General features: G+C 32.5%; 1 long non-coding RNA gene across 1 annotated transcript in view; it reads left to right on the top strand.

Moving 5' to 3' along the window:
• Positions 1–377: 377 nt before the first annotated feature.
• LOC143084383 (uncharacterized) overlaps positions 378–21,191 on the top strand; it is a 32,607-nt gene continuing 11,793 nt past the window's right edge. The window contains exons 1-3 of the long non-coding RNA XR_012981044.1: positions 378–506; positions 5,795–5,884; positions 6,802–6,875. This is a non-coding gene — a long non-coding RNA (uncharacterized LOC143084383). The remainder of the gene's footprint in view (positions 507–5,794; positions 5,885–6,801; positions 6,876–21,191) is intronic.

Genomic DNA, 21,191 nt, shown 5'->3' with positions numbered 1-21,191 from the left:
ACGGAGTTACCGATCCTAGATACTTAGATCCAAAATAAGACTAGGTAGAAAAAAATAAGAAGAAATACCCGTTACAATAACAGCAAGACGTCTGCAATTAAATCTAAACGATTGATTTTCTTTAAATAACTGACACTATTCTTATGTTTATTTGATAAACAACTGGATAAACAACTTCTTATTTCTATAAAACATATATTTGTATAACTGTGTTGTCTAGCGTTAATTTGTTGAAATATTGTATTTTTTCATTGGGCTTTCTCTTCTTTATTTTAACCAATAGGTGTGCATAGATTTCATGTCAATAAATATATATTGTATCAAAGATTTAAATACTATATCAAGACAATTTACCTTGTTTGACTTAAGAATGAAGAGTATTTGATAGATTAAAGGACATACGTGTGCGTAACGAAAATGAAGCGCACATGTTTTCGGAGTCTTTTGTTAGTTATTATCAGTGCTAACATCGTAGATGGATCCTGGTGGTATCTTTCATCGGGCGGGTAAGAAACGTAATATATCTTAAGAAAAAAAAACATACACATGTAGTATTTCCATTCTTCACGTCTGAATATTAATTAATTTTCATTTGCTGAAAACATATAAATAGTTCTTTCGAAGTAGTCTACAAAAAGCAAACTTCAAAGTTTCAAACTCTTATTCAACTATAAAAAAAATAATCATCATAAGGATTTTCTGCTAGATATTTCAATTATCTCTTTGATAACACAATCATTTCCCATCTACCGTTATATTTAGTTAATTAATCTAACAGACAAAATGAGCATATCAATATATTTTTTCTCTTCAGAGATGTATGAAACAGAAATTTTGGCTTTCATTCTCCTCCAAAACCTGAAACTTTTTAAGCCAATTCAAGGAGTTGTTTCATTTTTGGATAAAACAAAATGTAACATCTTTCTATTTAAAATCGTATTCATTGCATTCACTCGAAAGACACCTTAAAATCATGACTTAAAACTGATATTTTACAAAATTCTAAAACTGCAAAATCGGTTCTTTTTTGTTGAATTTGGCTTTCAGTAAGTGTGTATATCTTTAGATAAGTACTTTGTGTCTTTTGCCTTTTTGATAATTATGTCAAACACATTTTTACAGGTACTTCTGATGTTGTGTTGAACGTTCGATACCCAAATATTAACGGAGGGTTGAGCGCTCACATACATATTTAACTAAGTTGATATTTCTATAAAAAAAAAAGAAGAAAGTATACCTTTTGTGATTTTTTTTTTTAATAATTTGTAAGATTTTACAGGTAGAAAAATCAACTGTTTTTTCTAATGGTTAGAATATTTGAAATTCGAGAATTTTATTTACGCTGAGCGGTAAACAGTAACAATTAGAACTGTCAAAGACAAACTATCCCAACTTTATATAATTGACAGCAGTTACTTATATTTAAACAACTAAATATAAATAAAACTAATCTTAGTTTTAATTTTTTTTTTTTTTTTATTTCAATAAGATAAGATATATCCTTTTTTTTTTTAAGGATAAACATAACCGACATACCTTATTTTTCATTTTTATGGATTTTTCTTTTGTTGTTGTTGTCTGCATTTTGAGGTCAAATAGTATTTACCTATCTAAGTCTGCATTTTGAGGTCAAATAGTATTTACCTATCTTAAAGAAAGAATGCACTTTTTAAATTATCTACTCGACATTCGTGTTATCCCATTCATTCTTTTTAAATGTTTAACAATATGTAAGCATTGTTACTGGGTAACATATAACCAGGTTTATTGATAGATCATCGTATATCTTTTAATGTTGACAAGTGAAATGTGAAAATAACAGAATTTTCAATTCGACAGCCATCGCCAGTAACAAAAGAACATGGATAAAATAAACCTTGGGAACTTTTGAGGTGAAATAAGGGTATGATTTGATATTTGATAGAGTCAGAGTTAAAGAATGAAATCCGCCTTCATTTCTAACTTCTTCTTTTAAACTTTGCTAATAGTGTAAAGGCCGTAATCTTTATTCTTGACTTCAAATTATTCGTTGTCGTTCAACTTGTTTCATGTCTCTCATAATTTTCTGTTTCGTAAATTGTTTTGTTATATATAAGGCTGTGGACCGGTGACCAAAGTCGGAATAATGAAATTTTAATTATCAAAAACGGTATACGGCTGTATCATATATCATTGGATTCGGAAATATGTGTACTTTGAGATTCTTCTGGTCGTCAACAGAAAATATGGTGCAGGTTTTCAGAAATCTTTATCAAAGGTCAAGGAAACACAAAATTGAATATCTTACTCTAATTTAAATATCCTTTTTACAGTAGAATGATTGAAAACTTTAATCTATTTTCTTCTTTATTTAATTTTTCATGTAAAGTGGAAACCCATCATTAAATGAGATTTCCGAACACACGTACAAATGTATGCGACTTTACAAAAAGGGGGGTAGTTTTCAGTTTTAAATGATGTTTTTTTTTTTCAAGTAATAAGAACAACGTTCGTCAAAACTTTAGAAAATATAGAAAATATGAACAGATAAATGTATGTAGTTATTAATATAACCATCTAGTAAACCTCACTGAAAGGGGAAACTTAAGTTTTGGCCATATTCGTTGAATTCGGTACATGCAAAACAGACAACAAACATTATTTCAGAACATACTTATAATTGAGTTTTTACAAATTCTTGACGATTTCTATGAAATAAATTTGTATTACATTAATAGTAATATAAATCATTTTAAGATAAACTAACAACTTTAAAAAGATATGTTTATGATAGAACAGCCTTTTAATCGTTTGAAAACGAAGACAGCTTCGGTTATTCAATCGTGAACTAAGTGACGCAAGATAATATTTATTTTTCTAAGCAGGATAGATTAACATAGCACTAAATATTCGTAACTTTAATCAGTAATTCAGACCTCAAATGACTTTTGTAATGTGGGAACGTTATTACGACGTGCTGGAATATATATGTTCGTGAGTGGAAGGTTAAGCAAATCTCGAATGTCAGTATTGGTCCATAGTGTTAAAGAACACGACAACATTCTTTAGCCACGAATCCTATAATAACATTGCGAATATGAATGTTAAACTTCGGACATTTAACATGTTGTGCATTGCAATAGAGAGTTTTTTTTCAGCATGCATAATTGGACATCAATTTCAATCATTTTGTCATTGCAAAATACACTTTGGCTATATCGATCTATAAATGGGGAACATAAAACAACTGAAACATCAGTGCACCTCTAGGGCAAATATCAAAAGAACCCTATATTGAAAGAAACGTCTTATCCTGCTGCTTGCAACTCAAAAATTTCTAAAAAAAAAAAAAAGTCCTTAAAAAAACTAATCTCTGATCCGCATCGGCAGTATACACTAGCCATGATCACATGACTGTAGTCTGTGGAATGGTTCCGATTGTCGTGGTCGTTATGCCCTATAGTTTGGTCTGTATATAAACTGACAACGCCATGGCCATGATCTTTGGTGGTCTATGTAGAGTTTTGCAGAATTTTGTTTGTCATTAACGTCGGTCTTCTAGTTTTGATATTATCGTCGACTTATATGTTTGAAAATCCCTTTTAAATCCGCGGCCTGCTTCAAGTAGTCGGGGGTACACCCTTGTTCATGAAGTCTGTATTTACTCAACATGTACGAGCGTAAGGTATCATTTGAGATATGTGCACATTAAACGATGGCGCAGAGGAATGTAGTACATTGAGACATGGGGAAAGTGATAATTGCATGGAATGTTAAAATCGCCCTCCAAAGTTTGTCATAGATTTTTGTTTGTAGTCGTCAATCTGTCTCTATATCAAATGTCAAGATATGAAGCGAACATTGTAGTTTCTGTAGTATCATTTATCACAAGCTAACTGGGAAATTAAAGTACTGACTGACTGAGGTGTGGGTAAAAGAGAGACAGGAAATCATCAATTAATCTGATTTTGAAATCAAAGAACTAAGTAAAATGGTTTTCTTTAGGTCTTTGAAAAGGTTCTGCTTTTGAAGTTGAAGCGAACTGTAAATACCATATGTTATGAAGACTTATGCATTATTCGTAACCACTTTTGTTATAAACAATTTTCAAGCAAATAGAATGAACTATTGATGTACATCTATAAATAAACTAATGTCACAATCATCTGCGCAATTTCGGGTAAATTTCACCATTCCAACAATCAACTGTATCAAAATACCTCAAATTACTGTTAGTGGTAAAAAAATTAGATTATTCCACTTCCGCATTTAAGAAAATAACACGTCTATCTAAGGGATTAAAATGAATGTTTGATTCTTTGAAATGTTAAAGCCAAGTTTCAACGGACTTTCTAGTTTTGTTAGCTTTTTTGTTAGCTTTTTGTGATTTTGTCGGATCTCTTTTACTTAAATAAACAAATGAAAAACTTATTTTGATTCTTATATGAATAAAATCATATTATCACAGTCTTAAAAAAGAATTACGGACACCCAACTAATTCAACGAAACAATAAAACATCAACAAAAACATCAACAAAAACAAACTATTAGTAAAACAATGTATTCAGCCCATAAAATCATTTTTCTAGGAGTGTGTTAATTTCTAACTGTGTACCATGAAGTGAAATTAAAGTCTTTTAATAATCGACTTTGTCCTATTCTGTCACCGCACTATTGCTTCAACAGCTGACTTTACGGTATGGGATTTTCTCACTGATGAAGGCTTTACGGTTGCATATAATTGCTTTTACAGACCATGTAGACTTTGTGTTCACTTTGATGGAAAATGGTCTCATTGGCAATCTAAACACATCTCCTTATTTATATATTGTTCTTAGTAAGTACAAATGTAAGTAAATGATTTTGTTACAATCTTTAACTGAAGGATTTATTTAAAGGTTTATTGACAAATGTCTATCTATCAGTAAAAATACGGTAAAATGAAAGCTTCTTTTAAAGTTTCATAATATGCTTTGAGGGTTAGATGAAATTATTATGACTAAAAGCGTTAATATAAGACTGTATCTTACATGTAATCTGCAAAAAAATTTTCAAAAATGCTATGGGTAGTTTTTTGGATAGCTGTAACAAGCTTATGGTTTACTTTTACAAATTATGACTTGGATGAAGAGTTTTGTCATAGGCACTTATACCACATATTCTTATATCTAATTATTGATAAGCTTTTAAAATACATATAGAAAGTTTTATAAGGTAATAATTTGACAAAGTCAAATATTGACGGCGCCAACGAAGTGTGCAGTAAAAAGGTGTGTTATGATTGCCATCTATACAACTGTCCACCTGAGAACAAAATATGTACATTAACATGTAAGCAACTGTAGATTACCGTAAGGTATAATTACATAATTGCCTACTACATGTAAGGATGCTATCCATAGTAGAAATTATGCTAACTTCAAGCTTTAATATAATGATTTTTCCTCGATATTGCCATAGATGGAGGACTTCAAATTTCCAACCGACAACTCCCCAAACTCTGCACTATCAACTGGTGTTAAAATATCTCGAATGAAACGTTACGCTCGTGCAGGTTGTACACAATAGTAGTGAATTTTTTTTCCTCTGTATTTTCTGCAATAACTCGTTTTCAATTATTTTCGTTGACGTGTCGGATTTGACTTCCGTATCTAATGTCGACTTTAAAAATTGTATATTTGACATATAGTAAAGAACAAATCTTAAGAAAATCACTTGCATTTTATTGTACCTCAAATCTAACATGTTCACTCGCATATTGGTTTCACCTAACAATGCTTCAAGTCACGTAAATTAAAAAAATAATTATTCCAGGAGACACATTTGTACAGAATATTACTATGGCCAACAAAAATATCATGTTGATTGTGGAGTTTGGAGTTGGCAAGCTTGCACAAGATATAGGTAAGCTTAATTTTATTATAAATAGAGAATAATACATGGCAAAATCCGTATCATATGTCGTATCATCCCGAGACACCAATATCAGCCCAAGGGCCTTAAATTTAGGCCTGAGGGATGATATTGGTCGAGGGTGATACGGCATGTGATACGGATTTTGTCATGTTTTATACGCTTTATCATATATTTCAACAGGAGAGTATTATATTATATGAACTGTTTTCTGATCCATAGCACTGGTTTACCTTCAGTTCTACTCAGTTTTGTCTTGCTTCAAAAGCCTTGTTAAAAGAAATGCTCAATTACTTATCCGAAGCCCCTGGGTTACCTTACAATTTGCGTGCTGTTGTTTTAAAAATATTTTGTTTATTATTTTATTTTTTGTGTGTTTTGCATTTTTTATAGTTGCAAGCCCTTAGAAACGACCGTTGTTGCCAAAAAATAAAACTTGACGTTCGTGACGTCACATACCAAACGTCATTCAATAGATTACGTCACTCCCGAATGACCGTTCTATTGGACCTATTTTGAGGAAAATTTTTCTTAAGATTACATAAATAAAAACTGACTTTATGTAAAAAAAAAAAAAGGAGGAGTGTGATAAAGGGTAGGGGGTGATAAAGGGTATGCGATAAAGGGTGCGCATCAAAGTTGCGCGATATGGATTAAACAGCAGGCTATTTATCAAATATGCAAAACTACTGTATTTACTACTAAACATACGATAAAATATCGTTTGAATTTGTTTCTAAAATGGCTCATACCATGAATTTGATCTTAGACAATACAATTTGAATAGATTGGCTTATTTCATTTTAATTTGTGAAACAGTATTATATCACAATTTTGATATTATTTTATTTTAAAATAATTTTATTAATTGTGATTGATTGATTTGTTGATCTTTTTATATTATATAGGGACGTATTGAAAAGTCATTTGAAATGTTGTACCGGTTATTCAAATGATAGATATTTGTCAGATTGTCCGTACGGTAAGTTTTTTTTAATTAAAAGATGTTTAAATGTCATTATTGTTTATTATTGTATAAATTTTAAAATAAGATGTGATATGATTTCCAATGAGACAGCTTTGACCCAAAGAAGAATGACATTGCAGTTGACAAGTATTTATCACCGTATGTCTTCAATAATGAGCAAAACCCGTTCTGCATAGTGATCTATTAAAGACCCCGAAATGAAACATGTAAAACAAGTCAAACGAGAAAACTAACTGCAGATTTATGTACAAAACAATAAACAAAAACAATTGTGAATTACAACAACAAACCCCAAACCCTGATTTGCAGGCGCCTGACTTGGGACTGAAATTTACAATCTTTGCGGCGTTAACATTAATGTATGTTTCGCGCCAATCCCTCTCATTATACAGGTCATTGGTGTAACAGTACAACATTATAACAAATGGGTTTCTCAAAAAGCAAAAACCTAAATATCTTCTTTTCGTGTGTTCCAAACAGATTCAAAGTCACTTCCGGAGCACCTGAGATCACCCCTAGTTTTTGGTGGGGTTCGTGTTGTTTATTCTTTAGTTTTCTATGTTGTGTCGTGTGTACTATTGTTTTTCTGTTTGTCTTTTTCATTTTTAGCCATGGCGTTGTCAGTTTGTTTTAGATTTATGAGTTTGACTGTCCCTTTGGTATCTTTCGTCCCTCTTTTTTTAACATTATAATGTTTACTGACATTAGTTTGCCCACCAGAAAACTTTTAACATACAGATTGTAAGATGATTGGTTGCTTAACGTCCAGAGGCAAATATTTCATGCATATTCAGGACGAGAACAAGTTCATAATAAATACAATAGGTAGGTCTTGTCATAATAGAGGCCATAAGGGATGATGGTCGGGGAAATTTCGACTGCCACTGGAAAATGAGGGTATATTGGATAGGGACAGAAATTTTGCCTTACAACAGGCCACCCACGGGCCCTCAAAGAGTTGTTGTAAGGGTTCGTAACGTGCAAAGAGCTTGGCACTCTCTTTACACGAGACATCGGATTTAACGTCCCCATTCTGACCGGACGGGACTGCGAACTTAATACATTCCGCACAGCCAAACGGACGCCCCACTTTAGCAAGCGTTTTACTGCTGGTCGGAAGAAGACCAAGTGACCATATATCTATCCCCCAGTCACCCTTGGGGTTGATTGTAAGATGAAACAAACTTAATATAGAAAGGACGGCAGATGCATACAATTAGCAAGATACACTTATGATATCGGTATACCTTTATTTGTCTCTTCTTGTGGCACAATCAATAAGTTAATAAGTGATACTTGTCAATTAGTATTTATTGCTTAATTTACAAGTATATTCAAAGAGCGATTTAAAGTTCAAATAAATGTTTTGCACTGACACTGGCCGAGATGTGACGAATTCTGGTGTGATCGAATTGTGTCCTTGTAGTCCATTGAGGTATCTTATATAGTCCAATGGTCCATACACCTGCCTATAGCTGTAGGCCGGTTGTATAATCGTCCGGTTATCGAGTACTATTTACATGAGGTTAATTGTCAAATAATGTAATTAACCCTTGACGGATAAATGTTATTTTAAAGTAAACATGGTCATTTATGGGCTTCGGGGTATATATGTCCATAGTATATGAACAGATTGTTATTAGTGTCCAAAGGCTTTCTGCTATTTAATGTATTCACAGATGGTTATTAGTGTCCAAAGGCTTTCTGCTATTTAATGTATTCACAGATGGTTATTAGTGTCCAAAGCATACATGATTGTCATTGAATTGTTTATTTCCTTTTTAATAAATTTCCTAATTAATACTCCTTGATAATTAATTAATGTTACCAATTGTGTAACATTATTCCTTCCCTCGCAATAAGAACGAAAGTTCGGAAAATACGATAATCCTTTTTCATTTATGCTATTGTAAATAGTTCCATTGTTAAGTTTTTTGGTAACCATCACCACATATATAGTTCATAAAATTCGGCAAGTCCAACATCTGAATATATTTACACATAGGTCATTTGAAAATATTTCGATATACATAGTTCGTGTTTTATTTCCAACACCCTCATAATAAGTTGTTCCTCAATACTGATTAGGAACGCAAATGTTTATACAATTCTATTTACACAGTTCATAAAGTCATTTTGAAAATTATTTACACGGTTCGTCTTCCGCTAGTTGATTCGGTCGTCTACGTTGTATGGTTTACAATCCAGTCCTTTTACGAAGTAGTCGACGTATCTAGCTCTGGGTACATCTTTCTCAAAAGACTGGTCGTATCGGTCTTTGGTCTAACATCGTCCTTGAGTAATGGTGCAGAGGGAAGCTTCTCTCTGGAATCAGGTACTTCTGTCCCAACCATTTTCGTTGTCACCATTTGGTACCCATCGTTCGTGGCATTAGAACCCGAACTCTCACCTTTCTTTTTGGCTAACCAAGATTTGTTTCTAAAAAACTTACAGTACAAAAATATAGCTATTCCAATGAATATCGCACCCAAACCCATGGATAAACCTACTCCCCAATTTGGAAATACAACATCATTTTCAATTTCCCGTAAATTCTTAAGTTTTTCAATCAAAGCGTTCATAGGAATTTGTTTAATAGCCGTTAGTTCTCTTGGTAGTTCAAGCTTTGTAAAATTTGGTAAAGCAGCATGAAAGGGTTCCCATAAACTTGTATTCAATACTTGAAAGGTATTTAAGAATCTATCGAACGTTTTTTCTGTTAAAAATGTACTTTCCATTTGATAAGTAGGTAATAAGGTCAAATGATCACTCGTAGCGGTACAAGTTCGCTTTAAATTAATTATAGTGGTAGGAGGATTACTTATCTGATCCGTCAACATGTTTGTATTGTCATCACATCTAATTGTGATTCTAAATTCATTAATGGTAGTAACTGCCCACATACTATCGGTCAAATAAGTTGCCATAGGCAAAATTGTATTTGGTCGTACTTTTGCTGTACATCTTGTTTTCCAATTTTCTTTATTGGCAAATAAGGCTATGATACATAATTTACTTAAATTAACTGGATAAACTGGACTTTTAATTTCACAAAAATTAACTAAAGGATTGGAACACTTGTCAATTTCATTGGTATTTAGCAGCAAATATTTAGTTGTTTTTTTTTCTTGGTTTGCAGCAATGGTCAAAAATTTATATAAAAAATTTCCAAATATCTTTAACTTCGTCACCAGGTATTTTTAATGTCGCTGGTAGTCGTCGTTTTATGTCAGTCAATAGTAATCTTAAATTACCGGGTGAGATAAGACTAAGTGACATGTGTCCTAAGGACAACATGTTTAATTGTAATTACAAATGGTTTAAATAACATATTTTATAAGTTTTAGAAATTCTTAAATGATTTGCATTCTTCATACTACGTATAAAGCCCATTGATACCTACATAATACCTATTAAAGCCCTCACTAAATTTTGTACATGTTCCTTAGATACCAATTTTGTTTCATTAGCCCCAATATCAGTAGGTTTCTGATTATTTTTTATTTTAACACTGTTCACAGACATGTTATCTTCAATGTCATAATTTTCAGATGTTACCGACGAAGAATGAGTGCTAGACATGTTATCATCAATGTCAGAGACTTCATAATCCGAAGGCGAATTTTCTACTTTTTCTTTAATGACTTGATCATCATTATCATCATTTTCTATTTGACTATCTTGTTCTGAAAAAATTTTCTTTCCCCTTAATTTTTTAGATAACTCCATTAATGGTATATCATCTTCATAATCAGAATTTTCCCTTTCTTTCTTATATCTTTTTGCAATTTGATTTAACGGAGTGTCTGAATCTATGCTTTCATCATCAGAGGAATCTTCTGATTGTGACTCAATGGGAACTACATACGCAGCTTTACGTAATGCCCTACCTTGATTGTTGTTAGGAATTTCCCAATCTAACTTAGCCAAACGAATTTGTTCTGCATGAGCTTTTGTGGTTGTCCCATCTAACTGATTTTTTAAAATAAAACTAACAGGTGAAGTTTGTTCTATAATCCTATAGTACGGAGTCCATTTTTTTGAAAGTTTGCTTGCCCTTCTATGATTTTTATAAAAAACTGGGTTTCCTACCTCAAACTTTATATCTTTGCGATTTTTGTTTGCGTACTTAGCTTGTTTCTGCTTAGATTTTTTCATAGTTTTATGAACCAGCATAAATGATTTATGTTGTTGTTGTAAGGCAATTTTATGATATTCCTCCCCATTGTATTTTCTCCTAGGCTGTAAAATGTTATCTAAAGGTAAAACTGGATCCCTGTTATATAATGCATAAAAAGGTGAAAGTTGGGTGGACTCATTGATATTGAATCTAATTGCTGCTAAAGCTTGGTTCAAGTATAAGTCCCAAGTTGTGGAATGATCTTCTATTAATTTTGACAAAACATCATGTAATGTTCTATGAAATCTTTCTATTTTTGCATTACCCTGAGGGTGATAGAATGAAGTTTTAATATGCTTTATATTAAGTTCTTTACAAACTTCTTCCATAGCCTTAGAACAGTTTTCCCCTCCGTTATCACTTGTTAGAATTTGTATCCCAGAATGCCTTGAAGTAATTTCTTCAATCAAAAGATGTGCAACATTGTCAGTGCTTTTTGTTGCGACACTAAAAGCTTCTGGCCACCCCGAGTACAAATCGATAAATCCTATAATGTACCTGTTACCTGACATGGTAGTTGGATATGGTCCACTCAAATCTACCCCTACATGACAAAAAGGATAAGGCGGAATTTTTGTTTCCTGAATTGGCGCTCTAACTTTTTGTAAGTTGCGTGATTGACAAGGTACACAAGTGGTGACATAATTATACAGCTCCTTAAACATGTTTGGCCAAAAATATTTTTGACGAATCGAATCAAATGTTTTGTCAATGCCCATGTGCCCATTCTTATCATGATACTGTTCTACAACAGCTTGTTTTATATGAGAAGGTATGTACAACCTTATAATAGGATCATTATCTACATTTGAGATGTAATAAAGTATGTCATCTATTATGATGTACTTGTTTTGCACTGCCTCGGGTACCTTATCGCCTACAAGTTGTTCCTTTAACTCGCGTAATGTTTTGTCTTTCATTTGTTCAATTGACATATCAAATTCTTTAAACTGAAAATTTTCTTTTTCTGGAATATCTTCAACTAATTTGTCATTATTTGTATAATCAGTAAAATGAAATCTATTTGAATTAATCACATTAATTTCGTAAGTATTGTCACTAATATCTGGATAAGGATCTGGATTTTCGTTTGGTTTTTCGTCGGAAGGTAATCTAGACATAAAATCTGCACACACGTTTTGGGGCCCTGGAATATACTGAATAGTACAGTTATAACCCGTTATGTTCAAAGCCCACAGTTGAATTTTCTTATTTTGCATGGGGGATTCTAAAATGTATTTCAAAGGTTTGTGATCTGTCTTTATCACAAATTCAGCATTATACAAATAATGATTCAATTTTTGTAACGCATAATGAATAGCAAATGCTTCTTTTTCAATGGTTGACCAACGTGTTTGCGTATCACTCAATTTATGAGATAGGAAATAAATCGGTCTTTCCACGTCCTTTTCACCCTTGATTGGATTTTCTTGTAATTGCGTTAAACAAGCCCCTACACAACTATCGCTAGCGTCCGTGTACAGCACATAGGGTTTATTCAAATCTGGGTATGCCAATAATGGTACTTTCACTAGTTCATCCCTTAACTTTTCAAAAGCTACCTGACAAGTTGTGGTCCAATTAAAAACCTTGTTTTTCCTAGTTAAAGCCACTATAGGCTCTGCAATTTTTGAAAATGAAGGTACAAATCTGCGATAATAGCTCAAGCAACCTATTAATCCTCTTACTTCCCTTACATTCGAGGGAGCTTTCATGCCTTGAATGGCCTTAACCTTTTCAGGGTCTGGTTTTAATCCATCTTTACTTATTATAAAGCCTAAATAGTTGGTTTCATTTTGCAAAAAATTACATTTTTTCAATTTTAATTTAAGTTTGTGCTGTCGTAATCTATCAAAAACTTGTTGAATGTGGCCTAAATGTTCTTCCTCTGTTTCGGAAAATATCAAAATATCATCTATATAAGCAGTTGAAAAATGCTCTAACCCTTGTAATACTTCTGTAACTAGTTCACTAAATAAACTGGGCCCTGAGGCGAGACCAAATGGTAATACATTGAACTCAAATAATCCTTTGTGACATACAAAAGCAGTCTTTTCCTTATCTGACTCCTTGACCTTGACCTGATAATAACCTGACTTTAAATCTAGCGAAGTCATTACTTTGGCTTTACCTACCGAAGCAAGCAAGTCATCAATCAATGGTAACGGAAAGGAATAAATTTTACTAATTGCGTTTAGCCTGCGATAGTCAACGCACATCCTTGAAGTTTTATCCTTTTTTGAAACAATAATGATAGGCGCAGCCCAAGCCGACCTAGACTTCCTAATAATCTTAGCCTCTAGTAGTTCCTCAATTGTCCTATCTATTATTTCTCTCTGATTGAGTGGGGCCCTATAAGGTTTTAATCTAATAGGTGGGTTATTCCCTGTATCGATAGTCATTTGTACTGTATCAGTGCACCCCAAATCTTTATCTGAAGTTGCGAAAACATCTTCATTGTCCCTTATCATTCTAAGTATATCCTTTTTAAATTCTTGCGGTACACTTATTTCAGACTCGTCTAACTTTTTGAGTCCCGAAGTTCCTTGAGATTGATTCACATTGACTAAATTTATTTCTTCTAAATGAGAAGCCTTACCTACTACACAACCCCTTTTTAACCTAATTGATTTGTTTGTGTTATTTACAATCATCAAAGGAAACTTCCTATTTTTATTAAAATTAACCACCGTATTACTTATCATTAAGCCTGGTTCTGTACTAACATACCCTGAAGCTACAGGTGAGATTTCCAACAATTTAGTACTTCCAAAACTTGGATTGTTCTTAAGGCCTACGGGACAAACATTAATTGATTGTGGTTTTAATACGGCATTTACGGTTAATCTTACAACTGAAGCCACATTAATATCTTCTTCTAATGGAACATAATTTTTTTGAATTCTCAAACATCCTAAATCAAAATATAACCTAACTCCATTTTGTACTAACCAATCTTTTCCTAAAATAACATTTCTGTTCATGTCTCTAACAACATAAAATAATTGAGTAACTTTTGTACTACCTATTTTAAAAGTAAGGTTTGCACAACCTTCTACATGTAAAGACCCCCCATTTACGGACTGTAAATTAGCCGTTTTCTTTAATAATTTTGGTTTATCCCTCAAAGTTTAAAAAATTCTTTTGTGTATCAAAGAAACACTAGCGCCTGAATCTACAAGAGCTCTATATCTTTGATTTTGAATTTTAATTAAAGTTGAATTTGGAGCTCCTGCAACATTTATAGAATAAGTAGGTAATTTAATTGGACTCTTATCACTGGCTTCAACGTGACAAGAGCGCTTTAGTTTTCCGGATATACACACCAGTTTTCTACCATGTTAACAGTCCTAGGTTTTCTATTTGGGCAATTTGGCCTAATATGTCCCCGTTGATTACACTGATAACAAACTATCTCATTATTTCTTCCCGAATTCCCTTGATATTGTTGCGTTTCAACTGCATTTACTTGTCTATAGGTTCCCTTAGAACGACAATCTCGTGCTATATGTCCTACCCTACCACAAGAATAACAATTAATTTCCCTATTTCTACCCGAATTTCCGTGATATGTTTGCATTTCTACGGCATTAATTTGTCTCAAATTTCCCCCAGAACGACAATCACGTGATACATGACCTACTTTACCACAAGAATAACAACGTTTTGCATCACGATAATGATCAATTTCCATTGGTTCATGAGAGTTCAAAGGTTCAGTCCGTCTTGGTCTAGTTAATGTCATTGGTCTTATCGTTTTATACCTTGGTTCGTCTACCCTTTCCGTTCTTAAAGTAAATCTTTTTCTCAAATTTTGTTCAGTCATTGCACTTTTAACTGCCAAAGAAAAAGTAGCTGGGTTTTCTCTCATTAATTTCATTTTTAAATAAGAATGAGCTAAACCATCTATAAAAATGCCTACGAGTTCCCTTTCTATAGCTTCGTTATGTCCATCTAAATCTGAATATGCCTCATTTGCCAAATTCAATAAATTTTCTGCATAGATTTGAACAGATTCGTCCCCTTTTTGTTTTAATTGTCTCAAAAGTGTCGACGCATGTTGAGGGTCAGTAATTTCCCCAAACCTTGAAGTTAATTCTTTTTTTAATTGTTCCCAAGTGGTGTCCTGATGGTCTCTTAAATACCTTTGTATGTAATCTGAACAAGCCCCTTTACATGTTTGAAAAGCTATTTCCTTGATTCGATCCCTATCATTAAAAAGTAAAGCATATTTTTCAATTGACTTAATCCAGGCTTTAAAATCTTTCGTATTACCTTCAAAAGGCGTTATTCCTTGAACTACGTTTTGAGAACAAATGGCTGATTTTAACCCTTTAATTTCCGTGGCTACATCGCCTTGAATCGTAACTACCTCTCGTAACCCATGTAATTCGTTAGCGACAGAATTGAAAGCTAATTCTACTTTTTGTGCTGACATAGAAGTATCTTGGTTATCCATCAAAAAAGAATGAAAGCTATGGTAATTGCAACTTACGTGGTTCCTTTGGATCCTTGGTCGTATAGTGGTTAGAAGTCCTTAATCCTGGTCACGGCACCAATTTGACTGATGTGGCACAATCAATAAGTTAATAAGTGATACTTGTCAATTAGTATTTATTGCTTAATTTACAAGTATATTCAAAGAGCGATTTAAAGTTCAAATAAATGTTTTGCACTGACACTGGCCGAGATGTGACGAATTCTGGTGTGATCGAATTGTGTCCTTGTAGTCCATTGAGGTATCTTATATAGTCCAATGGTCCATACACCTGCCTATAGCTGTAGGCCGGTTGTATAATCGTCCGGTTATCGAGTACTATTTACATGAGGTTAATTGTCAAATAATGTAATTAACCCTTGACGGATAAATGTTATTTTAAAGTAAACATGGTCATTTATGGGCTTCGGGGTATATATGTCCATAGTATATGAACAGATTGTTATTAGTGTCCAAAGGCTTTCTGCTATTTAATGTATTCACAGATGGTTATTAGTGTCCAAAGGCTTTCTGCTATTTAATGTATTCACAGATGGTTATTAGTGTCCAAAGCATACATGATTGTCATTGAATTGTTTATTTCCTTTTTAATAAATTTCCTAATTAATACTCCTTGATAATTAATTAATGTTACCAATTGTGTAACATTCTAGGTCTACTTTCGAGATTCCAACAACGGTTAAGTTCTGTCACATAAGTTCATCAAACTGTTATGACCAAGCATTCGTCCTACGATTAAGACCAATTGTTCGGCCGTTTTCTGCTCTTTGAGCCGGTTGTTGTCTCTTTGACATATTCCCCATTTCCATTTTCAATTTTATTTTAAGGCAGTGAAGATGAAGATACTCATATCTTTGTATCACAACCAAACACGGCACTGTATCACTAAACCCATGCTATTTACAGAGTGGAATCCGTATGGCTTTGTAGGATGTACAAAATCGAATCTAATTTCTGTCTCTTTTTAACATAATTATCTTCATTTCAAGCGGCACGCACAATGCTTGTCCTTTATCCAGGTTAATCCCTGATAGAACAAACCTCAAATTATAGTCACTTTAATTCATTTTTGTGCTAACTTAGAAACTTAATTCTAACAAAGACCAATCAGTCAAATGAAACATTATTTTGGTGTCTGCTTATATTAAATTGACATTGACTGTCAAGTTCTTGTTCACTGATAACTTAAATTTTCACATTTATAAAAATACACTTCTGTTTTTAATCTTGATTTTCTAAAATTTCGGTTCTAAACTGTGTTTTTTTGTAAGAACATAGTTTCATAAGAAAATAGGTTCATTCAACCTATGCTAACATTTTGAAATTTAGGTATAAAATTGTATGAAAGTATGTTGGCATAGGTTGAATAAAATATAACAGATTAAGTGTTATAAAAACAAAAAATAATTCAAACTTTACTTTATTAATCAAACTCAGACGCAGTAACTGCGCTACAGGAGCATCACATTATTATATATATAGTATATTATAATTACAGATGACAGAATGAGTATAGAAATTATCTTACATGTAAATATTAAACTATATGATTTCAAGTCATTTGAACTTATACAAATGTATTACATATACAAAGTAAATATAGGTAGTAGCATTATCGTATATATATTATAATTATTAACACATATTTCAAAGGTAATACACAAGTTCATGCTTCAACTATGTTTTGGGTGTACTCGATTCGGTTACAGTACGTCACGCCACCACGTGTAAATAGAGTGTTGTGTTATGGAATGTAAATAAATATGTCATCCGAGTACTAGATCATGAGAGTACTCGATCGTAAAATAATGTGACTTTTCAGTTTGACTCTATAAGAGTTTTACAATCTTTTGGAGGAACCATGATAGGTGAGTAAGAACTTGTGTATTACCAATATTCAACATTTTATTCATTTTTGACTCACTGGGTACATTAACAAAGTAACCCGTTATATATTTAGTTCGGATATCTTTCAATTCATTACAGCAGAAAATATAATGGAATTCGTTTCCAACAACTTGTTTACAGAGATTGCACAATCTTTCATTCCTTGGTATACCAGCCCAACGTCCCGTCTCTATCGGAAATTTGAGATTGCATGTTCTCAGTTTACATATATAGTTTCTATTTACAGGATTTAACCGTAAAAGATAATCTTCTAATTCAAACTCTGTCTTAAACTTAGAATAATATTCCCCTCGTGAAGAATTAGACACATCTGAAAACCACTTTTGTATAAATTGATCGTGCAATCTCTGTCTTACAACATTTTTTATAAATTCAGGATTTACATATTCTTGGTTATTCCATATTTCACTATAACCCGTTTCATCAAATATGGATTTAATATAATTAATCCAGAGCATATTTCTATTGCCATTTTCATTTAGTTTGAAAAGTAATTTGTACATTTTACCAGATAATTTATCTGTATTTCCAACTAGTTTGTTCCAGAAACACAGCATTTTTTTATTTTATCTGTATTTCTAAAGGGTATCGCCCAAGTTCTCCATACACCATAAAAGTAGGCGTACTTGATCTAATTCCTAAAATTTGCTTACAGAACTGTAAGTGTATTTTTTCTATAACGTTTTTATTTTCAAAACCCCAAATCTCAGATGAATATGTCAATATAGGAGACACCAATACATCAAAAAGTTTTAGTTGCAAATCTATAGGTATACTAATATTACGAATTTTCGTGTACAATGAGTATAGTGATTTCTGTGCTTGTTCCACAAGTTTTTTTCTTGCTTTACAAAAACTACCATTATAATTAAACAAAATACCTAAATAGTTATAATCATCCTGCTGATATATTTTTTCACCAAATATTTCAAAATCATAGTCGACAGTACACTTTCTCTTAGAGAAAATTACAACTTTTGTTTTTGATACATTAACTTTGAGTTTCCATAAGTTACAATAATTTTCAAAAACATTAAGTGCTTGTTTTAATTCCTGTGGTGATTCTGCAAATATAACAGTATCGTCTGCATATAGTAATACAAATAGTTTCATATATAGAAGCCAATCAATTTACAACCAGTTTAAAATTGGCGTTAAGTGTGCACAAGACTATTTGTGTTACTTGACGTAATAGTCAAAATAAAGGCAACGCTATGTGTTGCTGATCTCTTATGTATTAGAAATTAAGATAACAAAACAATTGATGATTGCCGGTTGCTTAATGACCAGTGGCAACTATTTCATGCATGTTCAGAATATACCATTATCATGTGAATGTAATACAATATATGATGAAAATATTTGATGATATTTTCTAAGAGTAGAATCACATCAAATGCATGGAATTAATGAATATAGATCTATTTAAAACCTGCTTCACATTGAAAAGTGTACTTTTTCACAGTTCAGTATTTATGAAATAATTGTATTTTGTATATTTTTATTTTACTTATTAGAAAAGTGCTTTATTCTACCTTTCCATTTATTCTATTCTACAAGTACACATATTTCGTAAATACTGATATCAGAATGAAATAAAAATTTAAATTTAGATAAATATATATTTAAATTTAAGAATGTACTTTAGAGGTGAAATTCAAAGAAAAATCAAGAATTTAAAATTTAAGTCAGAAGAGCATTGGCTAAGGGACGAAATAAGCTAAAAAATAGTGATAGGGTATGAAACTCCTTTTTGAAATATATCATTTTTTTAAAGGGCAGAAAATGCTAATGCAGACATTTTTCTAATATTTGCATTGGTATTATATTGGTTTCAAATCAGAAAGAAAAAAATCTAGAATCTGCTTAAATCTTAGTAAATAACTTTTCATGAGCTATATACTGAAGTCTTATATAAAAAGAAAATGGATGTTATCGAGTAAAATATTTTATCCTGTAACGTAGGGGAAAAGGCAAGGGAACGAATATCTGACAAAAATTCAAAAAGCTCACCTAAGTACATCCTAAATACACTGTTTAGCTTGGTTACTCAGCAACAAGTAATAAACGGGCAAATCTTGTATATAAAAAAAATTCCTAAATAATAATTTCTCTAATCCAATTCTTTTTAATTTTTAGCTCACCTGGCCCGAAGGGCCAAGTGAGCTTTTCCCATCACTTGGCGTCCGGCGTCCGTCGTCGTCGTCGTCGTCCGTCGTCTGTCGTCCGTCGTCGTCCGTCGTCGTTAACTTTTACAAAAATCTTCTCCTCTGAAACTACTGGGCCAAATTAAACCAAACTTGGTTACAATCATCATTGGGGTATCTAGTTTAAAAGATGTGTGGCGTGACCCGGCCAACCAACCAAGATGACCGTCATGGCTAAAAATAGAACATAGGGGTAAAATGCAGTTTTTGGCTTATAACTCAAAAACCAAAGCATTTAGAGCAAATCTGACAGGGGTAAAATTGTTTATCAGGTCAAGATCTATCTGCCCTCAAATTTTCAAATGAATGCGACAACCCGTTATTGGGTTGCTGCCCCTGAACTGGTAATTTTTGGGAATTTTTGCTGTTTTTGGCTATTATCTTGAATATTATTATAGATAGAGATAAACTGTAAACAGCAATAATGTTCAGCAAAATAAGATTTACAAATAAGTCAACATGACCAAAATGGTTAGTTGACCCCTTTAGGAGTTATTGACCTTTATAGTCAATTTTAAACCATTTTTCGTAAATCTTAGTAATCTTTTACAAAAATCTTCTCCTCTGAAACTACTGGGACAAATTAATCCAAACTTGGCCATAATCATCTTTGGGATATCTAGTTTAAAAAATGTGTGGCGTGACCCGGCAAACCAACCAAGATGGCCGCCATGGCTAAAAATAGAACATAGGGGTAAAATGCAGTTTTTGGCTTATAACTCAAAAACCAAAGCATTTAGAGCAAATCTGACAAGGGGTAAAATTGTTAATCAGATCAAGATCTATCTGCCTTCAAATTTTCAGATGAATCCAACAACCCGTTGTTGGGTTGCTGCCCCTAAATTGGTAATTTTAAGAAAATTTTACTGTTTTTGGTTATTATCTTGAATATTATTATAGATAGAGATTAACTGTAAACAGCAATAATGTTCAGCAAAGTAAGATTTACAAATAAGTGAACTTGACCGAAATGGTCAGTTGACCCCTTTAGGAGTTATTGCCTTTTATAGTAAATTTTTAACCATTTTTCCGTAAATCTTAGTAATCTTTTACAAAAATCTTCTTCTCTGAAACTACTTTGCCAAATTAATCCAAACTTGGCCACAATCATCTTTGGGGTATCTAGTTAAAAAATGTGTCCGGTGACCTGGCCATCCAACCAAGATGGCTGCCATAGCTAAAAATAAAACATAGGGGTAAAATGCAGTTTTTGGCTTATAACTCAAAAACCAAAGCATTTAGAGCAAATCTGACATTGGGTTGAATTGTTTATCAGGTCAAAATCTATCTGCCCTGAAATTTCGGATGAATCAGACAACCCGTTGTTGGGTTGCTGTCCCTAAATTGGTAATTTTAAGGAAATTTTACTGTTTTGGGTTATCATCTTGAATATTATTATAGATAGAGATAAACTTTAAACAGCAATAATGTACAGCAAAGTAAGATTTACAAATAAGTCAACATGACTGAAATGGTCAATTGACCCCCTAAGGAGTTATTGTCCTTTATAGTCAATT

This window comes from Mytilus galloprovincialis, chromosome 7 (genome assembly GCF_965363235.1).
Source record: "Mytilus galloprovincialis chromosome 7, xbMytGall1.hap1.1, whole genome shotgun sequence".
NCBI classification, from domain to species: domain Eukaryota; kingdom Metazoa; phylum Mollusca; class Bivalvia; order Mytilida; family Mytilidae; genus Mytilus; species Mytilus galloprovincialis.
Note: the sequence above shows the minus strand (reverse complement) of the source record. Positions and strands in the feature narration are given on the sequence as shown.